This window comes from Phocoena phocoena, chromosome 13 (assembly GCF_963924675.1).
Source record: "Phocoena phocoena chromosome 13, mPhoPho1.1, whole genome shotgun sequence".
NCBI classification, from domain to species: domain Eukaryota; kingdom Metazoa; phylum Chordata; class Mammalia; order Artiodactyla; family Phocoenidae; genus Phocoena; species Phocoena phocoena.
The window spans coordinates 162,440-188,364 of NC_089231.1; positions in this window are offsets into that span (position 1 = coordinate 162,440).

The following is a 25,925-nucleotide window of genomic DNA, read 5'->3' on the forward strand; positions in this document are numbered from 1 at the left end:
CTAACCGTAACCCTAACCCTAACCCTTACCCGAAGCCTTACCCTAACCCGTCCCCTAATCCTAAACCGTACGCTAACACTAACCCGTACCCTAACACGTACGCTCACCCTAAACCGTTGTCGTAAACTAACTTGTCCCCTAAACCGTCCCCATCCCCTAACCCTAACCCTAACCCTAACCCTAACCCTAACCCTTACCCTAAGCCGTACCCTAACCCGTCCCCTAATCCTAACCCGTACGCTAACCCTAACCCGTACCCTAACACTTACGCTCACCCGAAACCGTTGTTGTACCCTAAACTGTCCCCTAAACCGTCCCCGTCCCCTAACCCTAACCCTAACCCTAACCCTAACCCTAACCCTTACCCTAAGCCGTACCCTAACCCGTCCCCTAATCCTAACCCGTAAGCTAACACTAACCCGTACCCTAACATGTACGCTCATCCTAAACCGTTGTCGTACACTAACCTGTCCCCTAAACCGTCCCCGTCCCCTAACCCTAACCCTAAACCTACCCCTAACCCTAACCCTTACCCGAAGCCTTACCCTAATCCGTCCACTAATCCTAACCCGTACGCTAACGCTAAACCATACCCTAACACGAACGCTCACTCTAAAGCGTTGTTGTACCCTAACATGTCCCCTAAACCGTCCCCGTCCCATACCCCTAACCCTAACCCTAACCCTAACCCTAACCCTTACCCGAAGCCTTACCCTAACCCGTCCCCTAATCCTAACCCTTACGCTAACACTAACCCGTACCCTAACACGTACGCTCACCCTAAACCGTTGTCCTAAACTAACTTGTCCCCTAAACCGTCCCCATCCTCTAACCCTAACCCTAACCCTAACCCTAACCCTAATCCTTACCCGAAGCCTTACCCTAACCCGTCCCCTAATCCTAACCCGTACGCTAACACTAACCCGTACCCTAACACGTACGCTCACACGAAAATGTTGTCGTACCCTAACCTATCCCCTAAACCTTCCCCGTCCCCTAACCCTAACCCTAAGCCTAACCCTATCCCTAACCCTTACCCGAAGCCTTACCCTAACCCGTCCCCTACTCCTAACGCGTACGCTAGCACTAACCCGTACCCTAACACGTACGCTCACCCTAAACCGTTGTCATACCCTAACCTGTCCCCTAAACCGTCCCCATCCCCTAACCCTAACCCTAACCCTAAGCCTTACCCTAACCCTTACCCGAAGCCTTACCCTAACCCGTCCCCTAATCCTAACCCGTACGCTAACACTAACCCATACCCTAACACGTACGGTCACCCTAAACCGTTGTCGTACCCTAAACTGTCCCCTAAACCGTCCCCGTCCCCTAACCCTAACCCTAACCCTAATCCTAACCCGTACGCTAACACTAAGCCGTACCCTAACACGTACGCTCACCCTAAACCATTGTCGTATCCTAACCTGTCCCCTAAACTGTCCCCGTCCCATAATCCTAACACTAACCCTAACCCTAACCCTACCACTTACCCGATGCTTACTCTAACCCGTTCCCTAATCCTAACCCGTAAGCTAACACTAACCCATACCCTAACACGTACGCTCACCCTAAACCGTTGTCGTACCCTAACCTGTCCCCTAAACAGTCCCTGTCCCCTAACCCTAACCCTAAACCTACCCCTAACCCTAACCCTTACCCGAAGCCTTACCCTAACCCTTCCCCTAATCCTAACCCGTACGCTAACACTAAGCCGTACCCTAACACGTACGCTCACCCTAAAACGTTGTCGTATACTAACCTGTCCCCTAAACTGTCCCCGTCCCATAACCCTAACCCTAACCCTAACCCTAACCCTACCACTTACCCGATGCTTACTCTAACCCGTTCCCTAATCCTAACCCGTAAGCTAACACTAACCCATACCCTAACACGTACGCTCACCCTAAACCGTTGTCGTACCCTAACCTGTCCCCTAAACCGTCCCCGTCCCCTAACCCTAACCCTAAACCTACCCCTAACCCTAACCCTTACCCGAAGCCTTACCCTAACCCGTCCCCTAATCCTAACCCGTACGCTAACACTAACCCCTACCCTAACACGTACGCTGACCCTAAACCGTTGTCGTACCCTAACCTGTCCCCTAAACCGTCCCCGTCCCCTAACCCTAACCCTAACCCTAACCCTTAACCGAAGCCTTACCCTAACCCGTTTCCCTAATCCTAACCCGTACGCTAACACTAACCCGTACCCTAACACGTACGCTGACCCTAAACCGTTGTCGTAAACTAACTTGTCCCCTAAACCGTCCCCATCCCCTAATCCTAACCCTAACCCTAACCCTAACCCGAACCCTTACCCGAAGCCTTACCCTAACCCGTCCCCTAATCCTAACCCGTTCGCTAACACTAAACCGTACCCTAACACGTACGCTCACCCTAAACCGTTGTCGTACCCTAAACTGTCCCCTAAACCGTCCCTGTCCCCTAACCCTAACCCTAACCCTAACCCTAACTCTAACCCTTACCCGAAGCCTTACCCTAACCCTTCCCCTAATCCTAACCCGTACGCTAACACTAAGCCGTACCCTAACACGTACGCTCACCCTATAACTTTTTCGTACCCTAAACTGTCCCCTAAACCGTCCCCGTCCCATAACCCTAACCCTAACCCTAACCCTAACCTTTACCCGAAGCCTTACCCTAACCCGTCCCCTAATCCTAACCCGTACGCTAACACTAACCCGTACCCTAACACGTACGCTCACACTAAACTGTTGTCGTACCCTAACCTATCCCCTAAACGTTCCCCGTCCCCTAACCCTAACCCTAAGCCTAACCCTAACCCTAACCCTTACCCGAAGCCTTACCCTAACCTGTCCCCTAATCCTAACGCGTACGCTAACCCTAACCCGTACCCTAACACGTACGCTCACCCTAAACCGTTGTCGTACCCTAACCTGTCCCCTAAACCGTCCCCATCCCCTAACCCTAACCCTAACCCTAAGCCTAAGCCTAACCCTTACCCGAAGCCTTACCCTAACCCGTCCCCTAATCCTAACCCGTACGCTAACACTAACCCGTACCCTAACACGTACGCTCACCCTAAACCGTTGTCGTACACTAAGCTGTCCCCTAAACTGTCCCCGTCCCATAACCCTAACACTAACCCTAACCCTACCCCTACCCCTTACCCGATGCCTTACCCTAACCCGTCCCCTAATCCAAACCCGTAAGCTAACACTAACCCATACCCTAACACGTACGCTCACCCTAAACCGTTGTCGTACCCTAACCTGTCCCCTAAACCGTGCCCGTCCCCTAACCCTAACCCTAAACCTACCCCTAACCCTAACCCTTACCCAAAGCCTTACCCTAACCCGTCCCCTAATCCTAACCCGTACGCTAACACTAACCCCTACCCTAACACGTACGCTGACCATAAACCGTTGTCGTACACTAACCTGTCCCCTAAACCGTCCCCGTCCCCTAACCCTAACCCTAAACCTAACCCTTAACCGAAGCCTTACCCTAACCCGTTTCCCTAATCCTAACCCGTACGCTAACACTAACCCGTACCCTAAAACGTACGCTGACCCTAATCCGTTTTCGTAAACTAACTTGTCCCCTAAACCGTCCCCATCCCCTAATCCTAACCCTAACCCTAACCCTAACCGGAACCCTTACTCGAAGCCTTACCCTAACCCGTCCCCTAATCCTAACCCGTTCGCTAACACTAAACCGTACCCTAACACGTACGCTCACCCTAAACCGTACTCGTACCCTAAACTGTCCCCTAAACCGTCCCCGTCCCCTAACCCTAACCCTAACCCTAACCCTAACACTAACCCTTACCCGAAGCCTTACCCTAACCCTTCCCCTAATCCTAACCCGTACGCTAACACTAAGCCATACCCTAACACGTACGCTCACCCTAAACCGTTGTCGTATACTAACCTGTCCCCTAAACTGTCCCCGTCCCATAACCCTAACCCTAACCCTAACCCTAACCCTACCACTTACCCGATGCCTTACCCTAACCCGTCCCCTAATCCTAACCCGTACGCTAACACTAACCCGTACCCTAACACGTACGCTCACACTAAACTGTTGTCGTACCCTAACCTATCCCCTAAACGTTCCCCGTCCCCTAACCCTAACCCTAAGCCTAACCCTTACCCTAAACCTTACCCGAAGCCTTACCCTAACCCGTCCCCTAATCCTAACGCGTACGCTAACCCTAACCCGTACCCTAACACATACGCTCACCCTAAACCGTTGTCGTACCCTAACCTGTCCCCTAAACCGTCCCCATCCCCTAACCCTAACCCGAACACTAAGCCTAACCCTAACCCTTACCCGAAGCCTTACCCTAACCCGTCCCCTAATCCTAACCCGTACGCTAACACTAACCCGTACCCTAACACGTACGCTCACCCTAAACCGTTGTCGTACCCTAAACTGTCCCCTAAACCGTCCCCGTCCCCTAACCCTAACCATAACCCTAACCCTAACCCTAACCCTTACCCGAAGCCTTACCCTAACCCTACCCCTAATCCTAACCCGTACGCTAACACTAAGCCGTACCCTAACACGTACGCTCACCCTAAACCATTGTCGTATCCTAACCTATCCCCTAAACTGTCCCCGTCCCATAACCCTAACCCTAACCCTAACCCTACCCCTACCCCTTACCCGATGCCTTACCCTAACCCGTCCCCTAATCCAAACCCGTAAGCTAACACTAACCCATACCCTAACACGTACGCTCACCCTAAACCGTTGTCGTACCCTAACCTGTCCCCTAAATCGTCCCCGTCCCCTAACCCTAACCCTAAACCTACCCCTAACCCTAACACTTACCCGAAGCCTTACCCTAACCCGTCCCCTAATTCTAACCCGTACGCTAACACTAACCCCTACCCTAACACGTACGCTGACCCTAAACCGTTGTCGTACCCTAACCTGTCCCCTAAACCGTCCCCATCCCCTAACCCTAACCCTAACCCTAACCCTTAACCGAAGCCTTACCCTAACCCGTTTCCCTAATCCTAACCCGTACGCTAACACTAACCCGTACCCTAAAACGTACGCTGACCCTAAACCGTTGTCGTAAACTAACTTGTACCCTAAACCGTCCCCATCCCCTAATCCTAACCCTAACCCTAACCCTAACCCGAACCCTTACCCGAAGCCTTACCCTAACCCGTCCCCTAATCCTAACCCGTTCGCTAACACTAAACCGTACCCTAACACGTACGCTCACCCTAAACCGTTGTCGTACCCTAAACTGTCCCCTAAACCGTCCCCGTCCCCTAACCCTAACCCTAACCCTAACCCTAACACTAACCCTTACCCGAAGCCTTACCCTAACCCTTCCCCTAATCCTAACCCGTACGCTAACACTAAGCTGTACCCTAACACGTACGCTCACCCTAAACCGTTGTCGTATACTAACCTGTCCCCTAAACTGTCCCCGTCCCATAACCCTAACCCTAACCCTAACCCTAACCCTACCACTTACCCGATGCCTTACCCTAACCCGTTCCCTAAGCCTAACCCGTAAGCTAACACTAACCCATACCCTAACTCGTACGCTCACCCTAAACCGTTGTCGTACCCTAACCTGTCCCCTAAACCGTCCCCGTCCCCTAACCCTAACCCTAAACCTACCCCTAACCCTAACCCTTTCCCGAAGCCTTACCCTAACCCGTCCCCTAATCCTAACCCGTACGCTAACACTGACCCCTACCCTAACACGTACGCTGACCCTAAACCGTTGTCGTACCCTAACCTGTCCCCTAAACCGTCCCCGTCCCCTAACCCTAACCCTAACCCTAACCCTTAACCGAAGCCTTACCCTAACCCGTTTCCCTAATCCTAACCCGTACGCTAACACTAACCTGTACCCTAACACGTACGCTGACCCTAAACCGTTGTCGTAAACTAACTTGTCCCCTAAACCGTCCCCATCCCCTAATCCTAACCCTAACCCTAAACCTAACCCGAACCCTTACCCGAAGCCTTACCCTAACCCGTCCCCTAATCCTAACCCGTTCGCTAACACTAAACCGTACCCTAACACGTACGCTCACCCTAAACCGTTGTCGTACCCTAAACTGTCCCCTAAACCGTCCCCGTCCCTAACCCTAACCCTAACCCTAACCCTAAATCTAACCCTTACCCGAAGCCTTACCCTAACCCTTCCCCTAATCCTAACCCGTACGCTAACACTAAGCCGTACCCTAACACGTACGCTCACCCTATAACTTTTTCGTACCCTAAACTGTCCCCTAAACCGTCCCCGTCCCTTAACCCTAACCCTAACCCTAACCCTAACCCTAACCCTTACCCGAAGCCTTACCCTAACCCGTCCCCTAATCCTAACCCGTACGCTAACACTAATCTGTACCCTAAAACGTACGCTCACTGTAAACCGTTGTGGTACCCTAACCTGTCCCCTACACCGTCCCCGTCCCCTAACCCTAACCCTAACCATAACCCTTACCCGAAGCCTTACCATAACCCGACCCCTAATCCTAACCCGTACGCTAACACTAACACGTACCTTAACACGTACGCTCACCCTAAACCGTTGTCGTAAACTAACTTGTCCCCTAAACCGTCCCCATCCCCTAACCGTAACCCTAACCCTAACACTAACCCTAACCCTTACCCGAAGCCTTACCCTAACCCGTCCCCTAATCCTAACCCGTACGCTAACACTAACCCGTACCCTAACACGTACGCTCACCCTAAACCGTTGTCGTACCCTAAGCTGTCCCCTAAACCGTCCCCGTCCCCGTCCCCTAACCCTAACCATTAACCGAAGCCTTACCCTAACCCGCCCCTAATCCTAAACCGTACGCTAACACTAACCCGTACCCTAACACATACGCTGACCCTAAACCGTTGTCGTACCCTAACCTGTCCCCTAAACCGTCCCCGTCCCCTAACCCTAACCCTAACCCTATCCCTTACCCGAAGCCTTACCCTAACCCGTCCCCTAATTCTAACCCGTATGCTAACACTAACCCGTACCCTAACACGTACGCTCACCCTAAGTCGTTGTCGTACCCTAATCTGTCCCCTAAACCATCCCCGTCCCCTAACCCTAACCCTAACCCTAACCCTAAACCTAACCCTTACCCGAAGCCTTACACTTACCCGTCCCCTAATCCTAACCCGTACGCTAACACTAACCCGTACCCTAACACGTACGCTCACCCTAAACCGTTGTCGTACCCTAACCTGTCCCCTAAACCGTCCCCGTCCCCTAACCCTAACCCTAACCCTAACCCTAACCCTAACCCTTACCTGAAGCCTTACCCTAACCTGTCCCCTAATCCTAACCCGTACGCTAACACTAACCCGTACCCTAACACGTACGCTCACCCTAAACCGTTGTCGTAAACTAACTTGTCCCCTAAACCGTCCCCGTCCCCTAACCCTAATCCTAACCCTAACCCTAACCCTAACCCGAAGCCTTACCCTAACCCGTCCCCTAATCCTAACCCGTACGCTAACACTAACCCGTACCCTAACACGTACGCTGACCCTAAACCGTTGTCGTACACTAACCTGTCCCCTAAACCGTCCCCATCCCCTAACCCTAACCCTAACCCTAACCCTTATCCGAAGCCTTACCCTAACCCGTCCCCTAAACCTCACCCGTACGCTAACACTAACCCGTACCCTAACACGTACGCTGACCCTAAACCGTTGTCGTAAACTAACTTGTCCCCTAAACCGTCCCCATCCCCTAATCCTAACCCTAACCCTAACCCTAACCCTAACCCTTACCCGAAGCCTTACCCTAACACGTCCCCTAATCCTAACCCGTACGCTAACACTAAGCCGTACCCTAACACGTACGCTCACCCTAAACCGTTGTTGTACCCTAACCTGTCCCCTAAACCGTCCCCGTCCCCTAATCCTAACCCTAACCCTAACCCTAACCCTAACCCTTACCCGAAGCATTACACTAAACCGTCCCCTAATACTAACCCGTACGCTAACACTAATCCGTGCCCTAACACGTACGCTCACCCTAAACCGTTGTCGTACCCCAACCTGTCCCCTACACCGTCCCCGTCCCCTCACCCTAACCCTAACCCTAACCCTAACCCTAACCCTTACCCGAAGCCTTACCCTAACCCGTCCATTAATCCTAACCCGTACGCTAACACTAACCCGTACCCTAACACGTACGCTGACCCTAAACCGTTGTCATACCCTAACCTGTCCCCTAAACCGTCCCTGTCCCCTAACCCGAACCTTAAACCTAACCCTTAACCGAAGCCTTACACTAACCCTTCCCCTAATCCTAACCCGTAAGCTAACACTAACCCGTACCCTAACACGTACGCTCACCCTAAAACGTTGTCGTACCCTAACCTGTCCCCTAAACCGTCCCCGTCCCCTAACCCTAACCCTAAATCTACCCCTAACCCTAACCCTTACCCGAAGCCTTACCCTAACCCGTCCCCTAACCCTAACCCGTACGCTAACACTAAACCGTACCCTAACACGTACGCTCACCCTAAAACGTTGTCGTACCCTAAACTGTCCCCTAAACCGTCCCTGTCCCATAACCCTAACCCTAACCCTAACCCTTACCCGAAGCCTTACCCTAACCCGTCCCCTAATCCTAACCCGTACGCCAACACTAACCCGTACCCTAACACGTACGCTCTCCCTAAACCGTTGTCGTAAACTAACTTGTCCCCTAAACCGTCCCCATCCCCTAACCCTAACCCTAACCCTAACCCTAACCCTAACCCTTACCCGAAGCCTTACCCTAACCCGTCCCCTAATCCTAGCCCGTACGCTAACGCTAACCCGTACCTTAACACGTACGCTCACCCTAAACCGTTGTCGTACACTAACCTGTCCCCTAACCGTGCCCGTCCCCTAACCCTAACCCTAACCCTAAGCCTAACCCTAACCCTTACCCGAAGCCTTACCCTAACACTTCCCCTAATCCTAACCCGTAAGCTAACACTAACCCGTACCCTAACACGTACGCTCACCCTAAACCGTTGTCGTACCCTAACCTGTCCCCTTAACCGTCCCCGTCCCCTAACCATAACCCTAAAACTACCCCTAACCCTAACCCTTACCCGAAGCCTTACCCTAACCCGTCCCCTAATCCTAACCCGTACGCTAACACTAAACCGTACCCTAACATGAACGCTCACCATAAAACGTTGTCGTACATTAACTGTCCCCTAAACCATCCCCGTCCCATAACACTAACCCTAACCCTAACCCTAACCCTAACCCTTACCCGAAGCCTTACACTAAACCGTCCCCTAATCCTAAACCGTAAGCTAACACTAACCCGTACCCTAACACGTACGCTCACCCTAAACCATTGTCGTACCCTAACCTGTCTCCTAAACCATCCACGTCCTCTAAACCTAACCCTAACCCTAAACCTAAAGCTAACCCTTACCCAAAGCATTACCCTAAACCGTCCCCTAATACTAACCCGTACGCTAACACTAATCTGTACCCTAACACGTACGCTCACCCTAAACCGTTGTGGTACCCTAACCTGTCCCCTACAGCGTCCCCGTCCCCTAACCCTAACCCTAACCATAACCCTTACCCGAAGCCTTACCATAACCCGACCCCTAATCCTAACCCGTACGCTAACACTAACACGTACCCTAACACGTACGCTCACCCTAAACTGTTGTCGTAAACTAACTGGTCCCCTAAACCGGCCCCATCCCCTAACCCTAACCCTAACCCTAACACTAACCCTAACCCTTACCCGAAGCCTTACCCTAACCCGTCCCCTAATCCTAACCCGTACGCTAACACTAACCCGTACCCTAACACGTACGCTCACCCTAAACCGTTGTCGTACCCTAACCTGTCCCCTAAACCGTCCCCGTCCCTGTCCCCTAACCCTAACCATTAACCGAAGCCTTACCCTAACCGGCCCCTAATCCTAAACCGTACGCTAACACTAACCCGTACCCTAACACATACGCTGACCCTAAACCGTTGTCGTACCCTAACCTGTCCCCTAAACCGTCCCCGTCCCCTAACCCTAACCCTAACCCTATCCCTTACCCGAAGCCTTACCCTAACCCGTCCCCTAATCCTAACACGTATGCTAACACTAACCCGTACCCTAACACGTACGCTCACCCTAAGTCGTTGTCCTACCCTAACCTGTCCCCTAAACCATCCCCATCCCCTAACCCTAACCCTAACCCTAACCCTAAACCTAACCCTTACCCAAAGCCTTACACTAACCCGTCCCCTAATCCTAACCCGTAAGCTAACACTAACCCGTACCCTAACACGTACGCTCACACTAAACTGTTGTCGTACGCTAACCTATCCCCTAAACCGTCCCCGTCCCCTAACCCTAACCCTAAGCCTAACCCTAACCCTAACCCTTACCCGAAGCCTTACCCTAACCCGTCCCCTAATCCTAACCCGTACGCTAACACTAACCCGTACCCTAACACGTACGCTCACTCTAAACCGTTGTCGTACCCTAACCTGTCCCCTAAACCGTCCCCGTCCCCTAACCCTAACCCTAACCCTAAGCCTAACCCTAACCCTTACCTGAAGCCTTACCCTAACCTGTCCCCTAATCCTAACCCGTACGCTAACACTAACCCGTACCCTAACACGTACGCTCACCCTAAACCGTTGTCATAAACTAACTTGTCCCCTAAACCGTCCCCGTCCCCTAACCCTAACCCTAACCCTAACCCTAACCCTAACCCTTACCTGAAGCCTTATCCTAACCCGTCCCCTAATCCTAACCCGTACGCTAACACTAACCCGTACCCTAACACGTACGCTGACCCTAAACCGTTGTCGTACACTAACCTGTCCCCTAAACCGTCCCCATCCCCTAACCCTAACCCTAACCCTAACCCTTATCCGAAGCCTTACCCTAACCCGTCCCCTAATCCTCACCCGTACGCTAACACTAACCCGTACCCTAACACGTACGCTGACCCTAAACCGTTGTCGTAAACTAACTTGTCCCCTAAACCGTCCCCATCCCCTAATACTAACCCTAACCCTAACCCTAACCCTAACCCTTACTCGAAGCCTTACCCTAACACGTCCCCTAATCCTAACCCGTACGCTAACACTAAGCCGTACCCTAACACGTACGCTCACCCTAAACCGTTGTTGTACCCTAACCTGTCCCCTAAACCGTCCCCGTCCCCTAATCCTAACCCTAACCCTAACCCTAACCCTAACCCTTACCCGAAGCATTACACTAAACCGTCCCCTAATACTAACCCGTACGCTAACACTAATCCGTACCCTAACACGTACGCTCACCCTAAACCGTTGTCGTACCCCAACCTGTCCCCTACACCGTCCCCGTCCCCTCACCCTAACCCTAACCCTAACCCTAAACCTAACCCTTAACCGAAGCCTTACACTAACCCTTCCCCTAATCCTAACCCGTACGCTAACACTAATCCGTACCCTAACACGTACGCTGACCCTAAACCGTTGTCGTACCCTTACCTGTCCCCTAAACCTTCCCCGTCCCCTAACCCTAACCCTAAAGCTAACCCTTACCTGAAGCCTTACCCTAACCCGTCCCCTAATCCTAACCCGTAAGCTAACACTAACCCGTACCCTAACACGTACGCTCACCCTAAACTGTTGTCGTACACTAACCTGTCCCCTAAACCATCCCCGTCCTCTAACCCTAACCCTAACCCTAACCCTAAAACTAACCCTTACCCGAAGCCTTACCCTAACCCGTCCCCTAATCCTAACCCGTTCGCTAACACTAAACCGTACCCTAACACGTACGCTCACCCTAAACCTTTGTCGTACCCTAAACTGTCCCCTAAACCATCCCCGTCCTCTAACCCTAACCCTAACCCTAACCCTAAACCTAACCCTTACCCGAAGCCTTACCCAAAACCGTCTCCTAATCCTAACCCGTACGCTAACACTAACCCGTACCCTAACACGTACGCTCACACTAAACTGTTGTCGTACCCTAACCTATCCCCTAAACCGTCCCCGTCCCCTAACCCTAACCCTAAATCTACCCCTAACCCTAACCCTTACCCGAAGCCTTACCCTAACCCGTCCCCTAATCCTAACCCGTACGCTAACACTAAACCGTACCCTAACACGTACGCTCACGCTAAAACGTTGTCGTACCCTAAACTGTCCCCTAAACCGTCCCTGTCCCATAACCCTAACCCTAACCCTAACCCTTACCCGAAGCCTTACCCTAACCGGTCCCCTAATCCTAACCCGTACGCTAACACTAACCCGTACCCTAACACGTACGCTCTCCCTAAACCGTTGTCGTAAACTAACTTGTCCCCTAAACCTTCCCCATCCCCTAACCCTAACCCTAACCCTAACCCTAACCCTAACCCTTACCCGAAGCCTTACCCTAACCCGTCCCCTAATCCTAACCCGTACCCTAACGCTAACCCGTACCCTAACACGTACGCTCACCCTAAACCGTTGTCGTACACTAACCTGTCCCCTAACCGTGCCCGTCCCCTAACCCTAAGCCTAACCCTAAGCCTAAACCTAACCCTTACCCGAAGCCTTACCCTAACCCTTCCCCTAATCCTAACCCGTACGCTAACACTAAGCCGTACCCTAACACGTACGCTCACCCTAAACCGTTGTCGTATCCTAACCTGTCCCCTAAACTGTCCCCGTCCCATAACCCTAACCCTAACCCTAACCCTAACCCTAATCCTTACCCGATGCCTTACCCTAACCCTTCCCCTAATCCTAACCCGTAAGCTAACACTAACCCGTACCCTAACACGTACGCTCACCCTAAACCGTTGTCGTACCCTAACCTGTCCCCTTAACCGTCCCCGTCCCCTAACCCTAACCCTAAATCTACCCCTAACCCTAACCCTTACCCGAAGCCTTACCCTAACCCGTCCCCTAATCCTAACCCGTACGCTAACACTAAACCGTACCCTAACACGAACGCTCACCATAAAACGTTGTCGTACCCTAAACTGTCCCCTAAACGATCCCCGTCCCATAACACTAACCCTAACCCTAACCCTAACCCTAACCCTTACCCGAAGCCTTACCCTAAACCGTCCCCTAATCCTAAACCGTAAGCTAACACTAACACGTACCCTAACACGTACGCTCACCCTAAACCATTGTCGTACCCTAACCTGTCTCCTAAACCATCCACGTCCTCTAAACCTAACCTTAACCCTAACCCTAAAGCTAACCCTTACCCCAAGCCTTACCCTAATCCGTCCCCTAATCCTAACCCGTAGGCTAACACTAACCCGTACCCTAACACGTACGCTCACCCTAAACCGTTGTCGTATCCTAAACTGTCCCCTAAACCGTCCCCATTCTCTAACTCTAACCCTAAACCTACCCCTAAACCTAACCCTTACCCGAAGCCTTACCCTAACCCGTCCCCTAATCCTAACCCGTACGCTAACTCTAACCCGTACCCTAACACGTACGCTCACCCTAAACCGTTGTCGTACCCTAACCTGTCCCCTAAACCGTCCCCGTCCCCTAACCCTAACCCTAACCCTAAGCCTAACCCTAACCCTTACCCGAAGCCTTACCCTAACTCGTCCCCTAATCCTAACCCGTACGCTAACACTAACCCGTACCCTAACACGTACGCTGACCCGAAACCGTTGTCGTAAACTAACTAGTCCCCTAAACCGTCCCCATCCCCTAATCATAACCCTAACCCTAACCCTAACCCTAACCCTTACCCGAAGCCTTACCCTAACCCGTCCCATAATCCTAACCCGTTCGCTAACACTAAACCGAACCCTAACACGTACGCTCACCCTAAACCTTTGTCGTACCCTAAACTGTCCCCTAAACCGTCCCCGTCCCCTAACCCTAACCCTAACCCTAACCCTAACACTAACCCTTACCCGAAGCCTTACCCTAACACTACCCCTAATCCTAACCCGTACGTTAACACTAAGCCGTACCCTAACACGTACGCTCACCCTAAACCGTTGTCGTACCCTAAACTGTCCCCTAAACCGTCCCCGTCCCCTAACCCTAACCCTAACCCTAACCCTAACACTAACCCTTACCCGAAGCCTTACCCTAACCCTTCCCCTAATCCTAACCCGTACGCTAACACTAATCCGTACCCTAACACGTACGCTGACCCTAAACCGTTGTCGTACCCTTACCTGTCCCCTAAACCTTCCCCGTCCCCTAACCCTAACCCTAACCATAACCCTAACCCTAACCCTTACCCGAAGCATTACCCTAAACCGTCCCCAAATCTTAAACCGTACGCTAACACTAACCCGTACCCTAACACGTACGCTCACCCTAAACCGTTGTCGTACCCTAACCTGTCCCCTAAACCTTCCCCGTCCCCTAACCCTAACCCTAAACCTAACCCTTACCCGAAGCCTTACCCTAACCCGTCCCCTAATCCTAACCCGTACGCTAACACTAACCCGTACCCTAACACGTACGCTCACCCTAAACTGTTGTCGTACACTAACCTGTCCCCTAAACCATCCCCGTCCTCTAACCCTAACCCTAACCCTAACCCTAAAACTAACCCTTACCCGAAGCCTTACCCTAACCCGTCCCCTAATCCTGACCCGTTCGCTAACACTAAACCGTACCCTAACACGTACGCTCACCCTAAACCTTTGTCGTACCCTAAACTGTCCCCTAAACCATCCCCGTCCTCTAACCCTAACCCTAACCCTAACCCTAAACCTAACCCTTACCCGAAGCCTTACCCAAAACCGTCTCCTAATCCTAACCCGTACGCTAACACTAACCCGTACCCTAACACGTACGCTCACACTAAACTGTTGTCGTACCCTAACCTATCCCCTAAACCGTCCCCGTCCCCTAACCCTAACCCTAAGCCTAACCCTAACCCTAACCCTTACCCGAAGCCTTACCCTAACCCGTCCCCTAATCCTAAACCGTACGCTAACACTAACCCGTACCCTAACACGTACGCTGACCCGAAACCGTTGTCGTAAACTAACTAGTCCCCTAAACCGTCCCCATCCCCTAATCATAACCCTAACCCTAACCCTAACCCTAACCCTTACCCGAAGCCTTACCCTAACCCGTCCCCTAATCCTAACCCGTTCGCTAACACTAAACCGAACCCTAACACGTACGCTCATCCTAAACCTTTGTGGTACCCTAAACTGTCCCCTAAACCGTCCCCGTCCCCTAACCCTAACCCTAACCCTAACCCTAACACTAACCCTTACCCGAAGCCTTACCCTAACCCTTCCCCTAATCCTAACCCGTACGTTAACACTAAGCCGTACCCTAACACGTACGCTCACCCTAAACCGTTGTCGTACCCTAAACTGTCCCCTAAACCGTCCCCGTCCCCTAACCCTAACCCTAACCCTAACCCTAACACTAACCCTTACCCGAAGCCTTACCCTAACCCTTCCCCTAATCCTAACCCGTACGCTAACACTAATCCGTACCCTAACACGTACGCTGACCCTAAACCGTTGTCGTACCCTTACCTGTCCCCTAAACCTTCCCCGTCCCCTAACCCTAACCCTAACCATAACCCTAACCCTAACCCTTACCCGAAGCATTACCCTAAACCGTCCCCAAATCCTAAACCGTACGCTAACACTAACCCGTACCCTAACACGTACGCTCACCCTAAACCGTTGTCGTACCCTAACCTGTCCCCTAAACCTTCCCCGTCCCCTAACCCTAACCCTAAACCTAACCCTTACCCGAAGCCTTACACTAACCCGTCCCCTAATCCTAACCCGTACGCTAACACTAACCCGTACCCTAACACGTACGCTCACCCTAAACTGTTGTCGTACACTAACCTGTCCCCTAAACCATCCCCGTCCTCTAACCCTAACCCTAACCCTAACCCTAAAACTAACCCTTACCCGAAGCCTTACCCTAACCCGTCCCCTAATCCTAACCCGTTCGCTAACACTAAACCGTACCCTAATACGTACGCTCACCCTAAACCTTTGTCGTACCCTAAACTGTCCCCTAAACCATCCCCGTCCTCTAACCCTGACCCTAACCCTAACCCTAAACCTAACCCTTACCCGAAGCCTTACCCAAAACCGTCTCCTAATCCTAACCCGTACGCTAACACTAACCCGTACCCTAACACGTACGCTCACACTAAACTGTTGTCGTACCCTAACCTATCCCCTAAACCGTCCCCGTCCCCTAACCCTAACCCTAAGCCTAACCCTAACCCTAACCCTTACCTGAAGCCTTACCCTAACCCGTCCCCTAATCCTAACACGTAAGCTAACACTAAACCGTACCCTAACACGTTCGCTCACCCTAAACCGTTGTCGTATACTAACCTGTCCCCTAAACTGTCCCCGTCCCATAACCCTAACCCTAACCCTAACCCTAACCCTTACCCGATGCCTTACCCTAACCCGTCCCCTAATCCTAACCCGTAAGCTAACACTAACCCGTACCCTAACACGTACGCTCACCCTAAAACGTTGTCGTACCCTAACCTGTCCACTAGACCGTCCCCGTCCCCTAACCCTAACCCTAAATCTACCCCTAACCCTAACCCTTACCCGAAGCCTTACCCTAACCCGTCCCCTAATCCTAACCCGTACGCTAACAGTAAACCGTACCCTAACACGTACGCTCACCCTAAACCGTTGTCGTACCCTAACCTGTCCCCTAAACCGTCCCCGTCCCCTAACCCTAACCCTAAGCCTAACCCTAACCCTTACCCGAAGCCTTACCCTAACACGTCCCCTAATCCTAAAACGTTCGCTAACACTAACCCGTACCCTAACACGTACGCTGACACTAAACCGTTGTCGTACCCTAACCTGTCCCCTAAACCGTCCCCGTCCAGTAACCCTAACCCTAACCTTATCCCTTACCCGAAGCCTTACACTAACCCGTCCCCTAATCCTAACCCGTACGCTAACACTAACCCGTACCCTAACACGTACGCTCACCCTAAACCGTTGTCGTAACCTAACCTGTCCCCTAAACCATCCCCGTCCTCTAACCCTAACCCTAACCCTAACCCTAAACCTAACCCTTACCCGAAGCCTTACCCTAACCCTTCCCCTAATCCTAACCCGTACGCTAACACTAACCCGTACCCTAACATGTACACTCACACTAAACTGTTGTCGTACCCTAACCTATCCCCTAAACCGTCCCCGTCCCCTAACCCTAACCCTAAGCCTAACCCTAATCCTAACCCTTACCCGAAGCCTTACCCTAACCCGTCCCCTAATCCTAACCCGTACGCTAACACTAACCCGTACCCTAACACGTACGCTCACCCTAAACCGTTGTCGTACCCTAACCTGTCCCCTAAACCGTCCCCGTCCCCTAGCCCTAAGCCTAACCCTAAGCCTAACCCTAACGCTTACCCGAAGCCTTACCCTAACCCGTCCCCTAATCCTAACCCGTATGCTAACACTAACCCGTACCCTAACACGTACGCTCACCCTAAACCGTTGTTGTACCCTAAACTGTCCCCTAAACCATCCCCGTCCCCTAACCCTAACCCTAACCCTAACACTAACCCTAACCCTTACCCGAAGCCTTATCCTAACCCTTCCCATAATCCTAACCCGTACGCTAACACTAAGCCGTACCCTAACACGTACGCTCACCGTAAACCGTTGTCGTATCCTAACCTGTCCCCTAAACTGTCCCCGTACCATAACCCTAACCCTAACCCTAACCCTAACCCTAACCGTTACCCGATGCCTTACCCTAACCCGTCCCCTAATCCTAAACCGTAAGCTAACACTAACCCGTACCCTAACACGTACGCTCACCCTAAACCGTTGTCGTAACCTAACCTGTCCCCTAAACCGTCCCCATCCCCTAACCCTAACCCTAACACTAACCCTAACCCTAAACCTTACCAGAAGCCTTACCCTAACCCGTCCCCTAATCCTAACCCGTACGCTAACACTAACCCGTACCCTAACAAGGACCCTGACCCTAAACCGTTGTCGTACACTAACCTGTCCCCTAAACTGTCCCCGTGCCATAAGCCTAACCCTAACCCTAACCCTAACCGTAACCCTTACCCGAAGCCTTAACCTAACCCGTCCCCTAATCCTAACCCGTACGCTAACACTAACCCGTACCCTAACACATACGCTGACCCTAAACCGTTGTCGTACCCTAACCTGTCCCCTAAACCGTCCCCATCCCCTAACCCTTACCCTAAACCTATCCCTTACCCGAAGCCTTACACTAACCCGTCCCCTAATCCTAATCCGTACGCTAACACTAACCCGTACCCTAACATGTACACTCACCCTAAACCGTTGTCGTACCCTAACCTGTCCCCTAAACCATCCCCATCATCTAACCCTAACCCTAACCCTAACCCTAAACCTAACCCTTACCCGAAGCCTTACACTAACCCGTCCCTTAATCCTAACCCGTACGCTAACACTAACCCGTACCCTAACACGTACGCTGACCCTAAAACTTTGTCGTACCCTAAGCTGTCCCCTAAACCGTCCCCGTCCCCTAACCCTAACCCTAACCCTAACCCTTAACCGAAGCCTTATCCTAACCCGTCCCCTAATCCTAACCCGTAGGCTAACACTAAACCATACCCTAACACGTACGCTGACCCTAAACCGTTGTCGTAAACTAACTTGTCCCCTACACCGTCCCCATCCCCTAATCCTAACCCTAACCCTAACCCTAACCCTAAACCTTACCCGAAGCCTTACCCTAAACCGTCCCCTAATCCTAACCCGTACGTTAACACCAACCCGTACCCTAACACGTACGCTCACCCTAAACCGTTGTCGTACAATAACCTGTCCCCTAAACCGTCCCCGTCCCCTAACCCTAACCCTAACCCTAACCCTAACCCTAACCCTTACCCGAAGCATTACCCTAAACCGTCCCCTAATACTAACCCGTACGCTAACACTAATCTGTACCCTAACACGTACGCTCACCCTAAACCGTTGTCGTACCCTAACCTGTCCCCTAAACCGTCCCCGTCCCCTAACCCTAATGCTAACCCTAACCCTTAACCGTAGCCTTACTCTAACCCGTCCCCTAATCCTAACCCGTACGCTAACACTAACCCGTACCCTAACACGTACGCTCACCCTAAACCGTTGTCGTACCCTAACCTTTCCCCTAAACCGTCCCCATCCCCGTCCCCTAACCCTAACCCTAACCCTTAACCGAAGCCTTACCCTAACCTGCCCCTAATCCTAAACCGTACGCTAACACTAACCCGTACCCTAACACATACGCTGACCCTAAACCGTTGTCGTACCCTAACCTGTCCCCTAAACCGTCCCCGTACCCTAACCCTAACCCTAACCCTATCCCTTACCCGAAGCCTTACACTAACCCGTCCCCTAATCCTAACCCGTACGCTAACACTAACCCGTACCCTAAAAAGTACGCTCACCCTAAACCGTTGTCGTACACTAACCTGTCCCCTAAACCATCCCCGTCCTCTAACCCTAACCCTAACCCTAACACTAAACCTAAACCTTACCCGAAGCCTTACCCTAACCCGTTCCCTAATCCTAACCCGTACGTTAACACTAACCCGTACCCTAACACGTACGCTCACACTAAACTGTTGTCGTACCCTAACCTATCCCCTAAACCGTCCCCGTCCCCTAACCCTAACCCTAAGCCTAACCCTAACCCTAACCCTTTCCCGAAGCCTTACCCTAACCCGTCCCCTAATCCTAACCCGTACGCTAACACTAACCCGTACCCTAACACGTACGCTCACCCTAAACCGTTGTCGTACCCTAACCTGTCCCCTAAACCGTCTCCGTCCCCTAACCCTAACCCTAACCCTAAGCCTAACCCTAACCCTTACCCGAAGCCTTACCCTAACCCGTCCCCTAATCCTAACCCGTACGCTAACACTAACCCGTACCCTAACACGTACGCTCACCCTAAACCGTTGCCGTACCCTAAACTGTCCCCTCAACCGTCCCCGTCCCCTAACCCTAACCCTAACCCTTACCGGAAGCCTTAACCTAAGCCTTCCCGTAATCCTAACCCGTACGCTAACACTAAGCCGTACCCTAACACGTACGCTCACCCTAAACCGTTGTCGTATCCTAACCTGTCCCCTAAACTGTCCCCGTCCCATAACCCTAACCCTAACCCTAACCCTAACCCTAACCCTAACCCTTACCCGATGCCTTACCCTAACCCGTCCCCTAATCCTAACGCGTACGCTAACACTAACCCGTCCCCTAACACGTACGCTCACCCTAAACTGTTGTCGTACCCTAACCTGTCCCCTAAACCGTCACCGTCCCCTAACCCTAACCCTAACCCTAACCCTTAACCGAAGCCTTACCCTAACCTGTCCCCTAATCCTAACCCGTACGCTAACACTAACACGTACCCTAACACGTACGCTGACCCTAAACCGTTGTCGTACCCTAACCTGTCCCCTAAACCGTCCCCATCCCCTAACACTAACCCTAACCCTAAGCCTTAACAGAAGCCTTACCCTAACACGTCCCCTAATCCTAACCCGTACGCTAACACTAACCCCTACCCTAACACGTACGCTGACCCTAAAACGTTGTCGTAAACTAACTTGTCCCCTAAACCGTCCCCATCCCCTAATCCTAACCCTAACCCTAACCCTAACCCTTACCCGAAGCCTTACCCTAACCCGTCCCCTAATCCTAACCCGTACGCTAACACTAAGCCGTACCCTAACATGTACGCTCACCCTAAACCGTTGTCATACCCTACCCTGTTCCCAAACCGTCCCTGTCCCCTAACCCTAACCCTAACCCTAACATACCCTAACCCTTACCCGAAGCATTACCCTAAACCGTCCCCTAATACTAACCCGTACGCTAACACTAATCTGTACCCTAACACGTACGCTCACCCTAATCCGTTGTCGTACCCTAAACTGTCCCCTACACCGTCCCCGTCCCCTAACCCTAATCCTAACCCTAACCCTAACCCTAACCCTAACCCTTACCCGATGCCTTACCCTAACCCGTCCCCTAATCCTAACGCGTAAGCTAACACTAACCCGTACCCTAACAAGTAGGCTCACCCTATACCGTTGTCGTACCCTAACGTGTCCCCTAAACCTTCCCCGTCCCCTAAACCTAACCCAACCATAAGCCTAACCCTAACCCTTACCCGAAGCATTACCCTAAACAGTCCCCGAATCCTAACCCGTACGCTAGCACTAACCCGTACCCTAACACGTACGCTGACCCTACACCGTTGTCGTACCCTAACCTGTCCCCTAAACCGTCCCCGTCCCCTAACCCTAACCCTAACACTACCCCTAACCCTAAACCTTACCCAAAGCCTTACCCTAACCCGTCCCCTAATCCTAACCCGTACGCTAACACTAACCCGTACCCTAACACGTACGCTCACCCTAAATCGTTGTCGTACCCTAACCTGTCCCCTAAACTCTCCCCGTCCCATAACCCTAACCCTAACCCTAACCCTAACCCTAACCCTTACCAGAAGCGTTACCCTAAACCGTCCCCTAATCCTAACCCGTACGCTAACACTACACCGTACCCTAACACGTACGCTCACCCTTAACTGTTGTCGTAAACTAACCTCTCCCCTAAACCGTCCCCAGCCCCTAACCCTAACCCTAACCCTAACCCTAACCCTAACCCTTACCCGGAGCCTTACCCTAACCCGTCCCCTAATCCTAACCCGTACGCTAACACTAACCCATACCCTAACACGTACGCTGACCCTAAACCGTTGTCGTACCCTAACCTGTCCCCTAAACTGTCCCCGTCCCATAAACCTTACCCTAACCCTAACGCTAACCCTAACACTTGCCCGAACCTTACACTAACCCGTCCCCTAATCCTAACCCGTACGCTAACACTAACCCGTACCCTAACATGTACGCTCACCCTAAAACGTTGTCGTACACTAACCTGTCCCCTAAACCGTCCCCGTCCCATAACCCTAACCCTAACCCAAACCCTAACCCTAACCCTTACCCGAAGCCTTACCCTAACCCGTCCCCTAATCCTAACCCGTACACTAACACTAACCCGTACCCTAACACGTACGCTCACCCTAAACCATTGTCGTAAACTAACTTGTCCCCTAAACCGTCCCCATCCCCTAACCCTAACCCTAACCCTATCCCTAACCCTAACCCTTACCCGAAGCCTTACCCTAACCCGTCCCCTAATCCTAACCCGTACGCTAACACTAACCCGTACCCTAACACGTACGCTCACCCTAAACTGTTGTCGTACCCTAACCTGTCCCCTAAACCATCCCCATCCTCTAACCCTAACGCTAAACCTAAACCTTACCCGAAGCCTTACCCTAACCCGTCCCCTAATCCTAACCCGTGCGCTAACACTAACCCGTACCCTAACACGTACGCTCACCCTAAACCGTTGTCGTACTCTAACCTGTCCCCTAAACCGTCCCCGTCCCCTAACCCTAACCCTAACCCAAACCCTTACCCGAAGCCTTACCCTAACCCGTCCCCTAATCCTAACCCGTACGCTAACACTAAACCGTACCCTAACACGTATGCTCACCCTAAAACGTTGTCGTACCCTAAACTGTCCCCTAAACCGTCCCCATCCCATAACCCTAACCCTAACCCTAACCCTAACCCTAACCCTAACCCTTACCCGATGCCTTACCCTAACCCGTCCCCTAATCCTAAAGCGTAAGCTAACACTAACCCATACCGTAACAAGTACGCTCACCCTAAACCGTTGTCGTACCCTAACCTGTCCCCTAAACCGTCCCCGTCCCCTAACCCTAACCCTAACCCTAACCCTTAACCGAAGCCTTACCCTAACCCGTCCCGTAATCCTAACCCGTACGCTAACACTAACCCGTACCCTAACACGTACCCTGACCCTAAACCTTTGTCGTAAACTAACTTGTCCCCTAAACCATCCCCATCCCCTAATCCTAACCCTAACCCTAAACTTACCCGTAACGCTAACCCTAACCCTAAACCTAACCCTAACCCGTCCCCTAATCCTAACCCGTACGCTAACACTAACCCCTACCCTAACACGTACGCTGACCCTAAACCGTTGTCGTAAACTAACTTGTCCCCTAAACCGTCCCCATCCCCTAATCCTAACCCTAACCCTAACCCTAACCCTTACCCGAAGCCTTACCCTAACCCGTCCCCTAATCCTAACCCGTACGCTAACACTAAGCCGTACCCTAACATGTACGCTCACCCTAAACCGTTGTCGTACCCTAACCTGTCCCCTAAACCGTCTCTGTCCCCTAACCCTAACCCTAACCCTAACCCTAACCCTAACCCTTACCCGAAGCATTACCCTAAACCTTCCCCTAATACTACCCCGTACGCTAACACTAATCCGTACCCTAACACGTACGCTCACCCTAAACCGTTGTCGTACCCTAACCTGTCCCCTACACCGTCCCCATCCCCTAACCCTAACCCTAACCCTAACCATAACCCTAACCCTTACCCGAAGCCTTATCCTAACCCGACCCCTAATCCTAACCCGTACGCAAACACTAACCCTTACCCTAACACGTACGCTGACCCTAAACCGTTGTCGTACCCTAACCTGTCCCCTAAACCGTCCCTTTCCCCTAACCCTAACCCTAAACCTAACCCTTAACCGAAGCCTTACCCTAACCCGTCCCCTAATCCTAACCCGTACGCTAACACTAACCCGTACCCTAACACGTACGCTGACCCTAAACTGTTGTCGTACCCTAACCTGTCCCCTAAACCTTCCCCGTCCCCTAACCCTAACCCCAACCATAACCCTAACCCTAACCCATACCCGAAGCATTACCCTAAACCGTCCCCGAATCCTAACCCGTACGCTAACACTAACCAGTACCCTAACACGTACGCTGACCCTACAACGTTGTCGTACCCTAACCTGTCCCCTAAACCGTCCCCGTCCCCTAACACTAACCCTAACACTACCCCTAACCCTAACCCTTACCCGAAGCCTTACCCTAACCCGTCCCCTAATCCTAACCCGTACGCTAACACTAACCCGTACCCTAACACGTACGCTCAACCTAAATCGTTGTCGTATCCTAACCTGTCCCCTAAACTCTCCCCATCCCATAACCCTAACCCTAACCCTAACCCTAATCCTAACCCTTACCAGAAGCTTTACCCTAAACCGTCCCCTAATCCTAACCCGTACGCTAACACTAACCCGTACCCTAACACGTACGCTCACCCTTAACCGTTGTCGTAAACTAACCTCTCCCCTAAACCGTCCCCAGCCCCTAAACCTAACCCTAACCCTAACCCTAACCCTAACCCTTACCCGGAGCCTTACCCTAACCCGTGCCCTAATCCTAACCCGTACGCTAACACTAACCCATACCCTAACACGTACGCTGACCCTAAACCGTTGTCGTACCCTTACCTGTCCCCTAAACTGTCCCCGTCCCATAACCCTAACCCTAACCCTAACCCTAACCCTAACACTTGCCCGAAGCCTTACACTAACCCGTCCCCTAATCCTAACCCGTACGCTAACACTAAACCGTACCCTAACACGTACGCTCACCCTAAAAGGTTTTCGTACCCTAACCTGTCCCCTAAACCGTCCCCGTCCCATAACCCTAACCCTAACCCAAACCCTAACCCTAACCCTTACCCGAAGCTTTACCCTAACCCGTCCCCTAATCCTAACCCGTACGCTAACACTAACCCGTACCCTAACACGTACGCTCACCCTAAACCGTTGTCATAAACTAATTTGTCCCCTAAACCGTCCCGATCCCCTAACCCTAAACCTAACCCTAACCCTAACCATAACCCTTACCCGAAGCCTTACCCTAACCCGTCCCCTAATCCTAACGAGTACGCTAACACTAACCCGTACCCTAACACGTACGCTCACCCTAAACTGTTGTCGTACCCTAACCTGTCCCCTAAACCATCCCTATCCTCTAACCCTAACGCTAAACCTAACCCTTACCCGAAGCCTTAACCTAACCCGTCCCCTAATCCTAAGCCGTTCGCTAACACTAAACCATACCCTAACACGTATGCTCACCCTAAACCGTTGTCGTACACTAAACTGTCCCCTAAACCATCCCCGTCCTCTAACCCTAACCCTAACCCTAACCCTAAACCTAACCCTTACCCGAAGCCTTACCCAAACCCGTCTCCTAATCCTAACCCGTACGCTAACACTAACCCGTACCCTAACACGTACGCTCACACTAAACTATTGTCGTACCCTAACCTATCCCCTAAACCGTCCCCGTCCCCTAACCCTAACCCTAAGCCTAACCCTAACCCTAACCCTTACCCGAAGCCTTACCCTAACCCGTCCCCTAATCCTAACCCTTACGCTAACACTAACCCGTACCCTAACACGTACGCTCACCCTAAACCGTTGTCGTACTCTAACCTGTCCCCTAAACCGTCCCCATCCCCTAACCCTAACCCTAACCCTAAGCATAACCCTAACCCTTACCCGAAGCCTTACCCTAACCCTTCCCCTAATCCTAACCCGTACGCTAACACTAAGCCGTACCCTAACACGTACGCTCACCTTAAACCGTTGTCGTATACTAACCTATCCCCTAAACTGTCCCCGTCCCATAACCCAACCCTAACCCTAACCCTAAACCTTACCCGATGCCTTACCCTAACCCGTCCCCTAATCCTAACCGGTAAACTAACACTAACCCGTACCCTAACACGTACGCTCACCCTAAACCGTTGTCGTACCCTAACCTGTCCCCTAAACCGTCCCCGTCCCCTAACCCTAACCCTAAATCTACCCCTAACCCTAACCCTTACCCGAAGCCTTACCCTAACCCGTTCCCTAATCCTAACCTGTAAGCTAACACTAACCCGTACCCTAACACGTACGCTCACCCTAAACCGTTGTCGTACCCTAACCTGTCCCCTAAACCGTCCCCGTCCCCTAACCCTAACCCTAAACCTACCCCTAACCCTAACCCTTA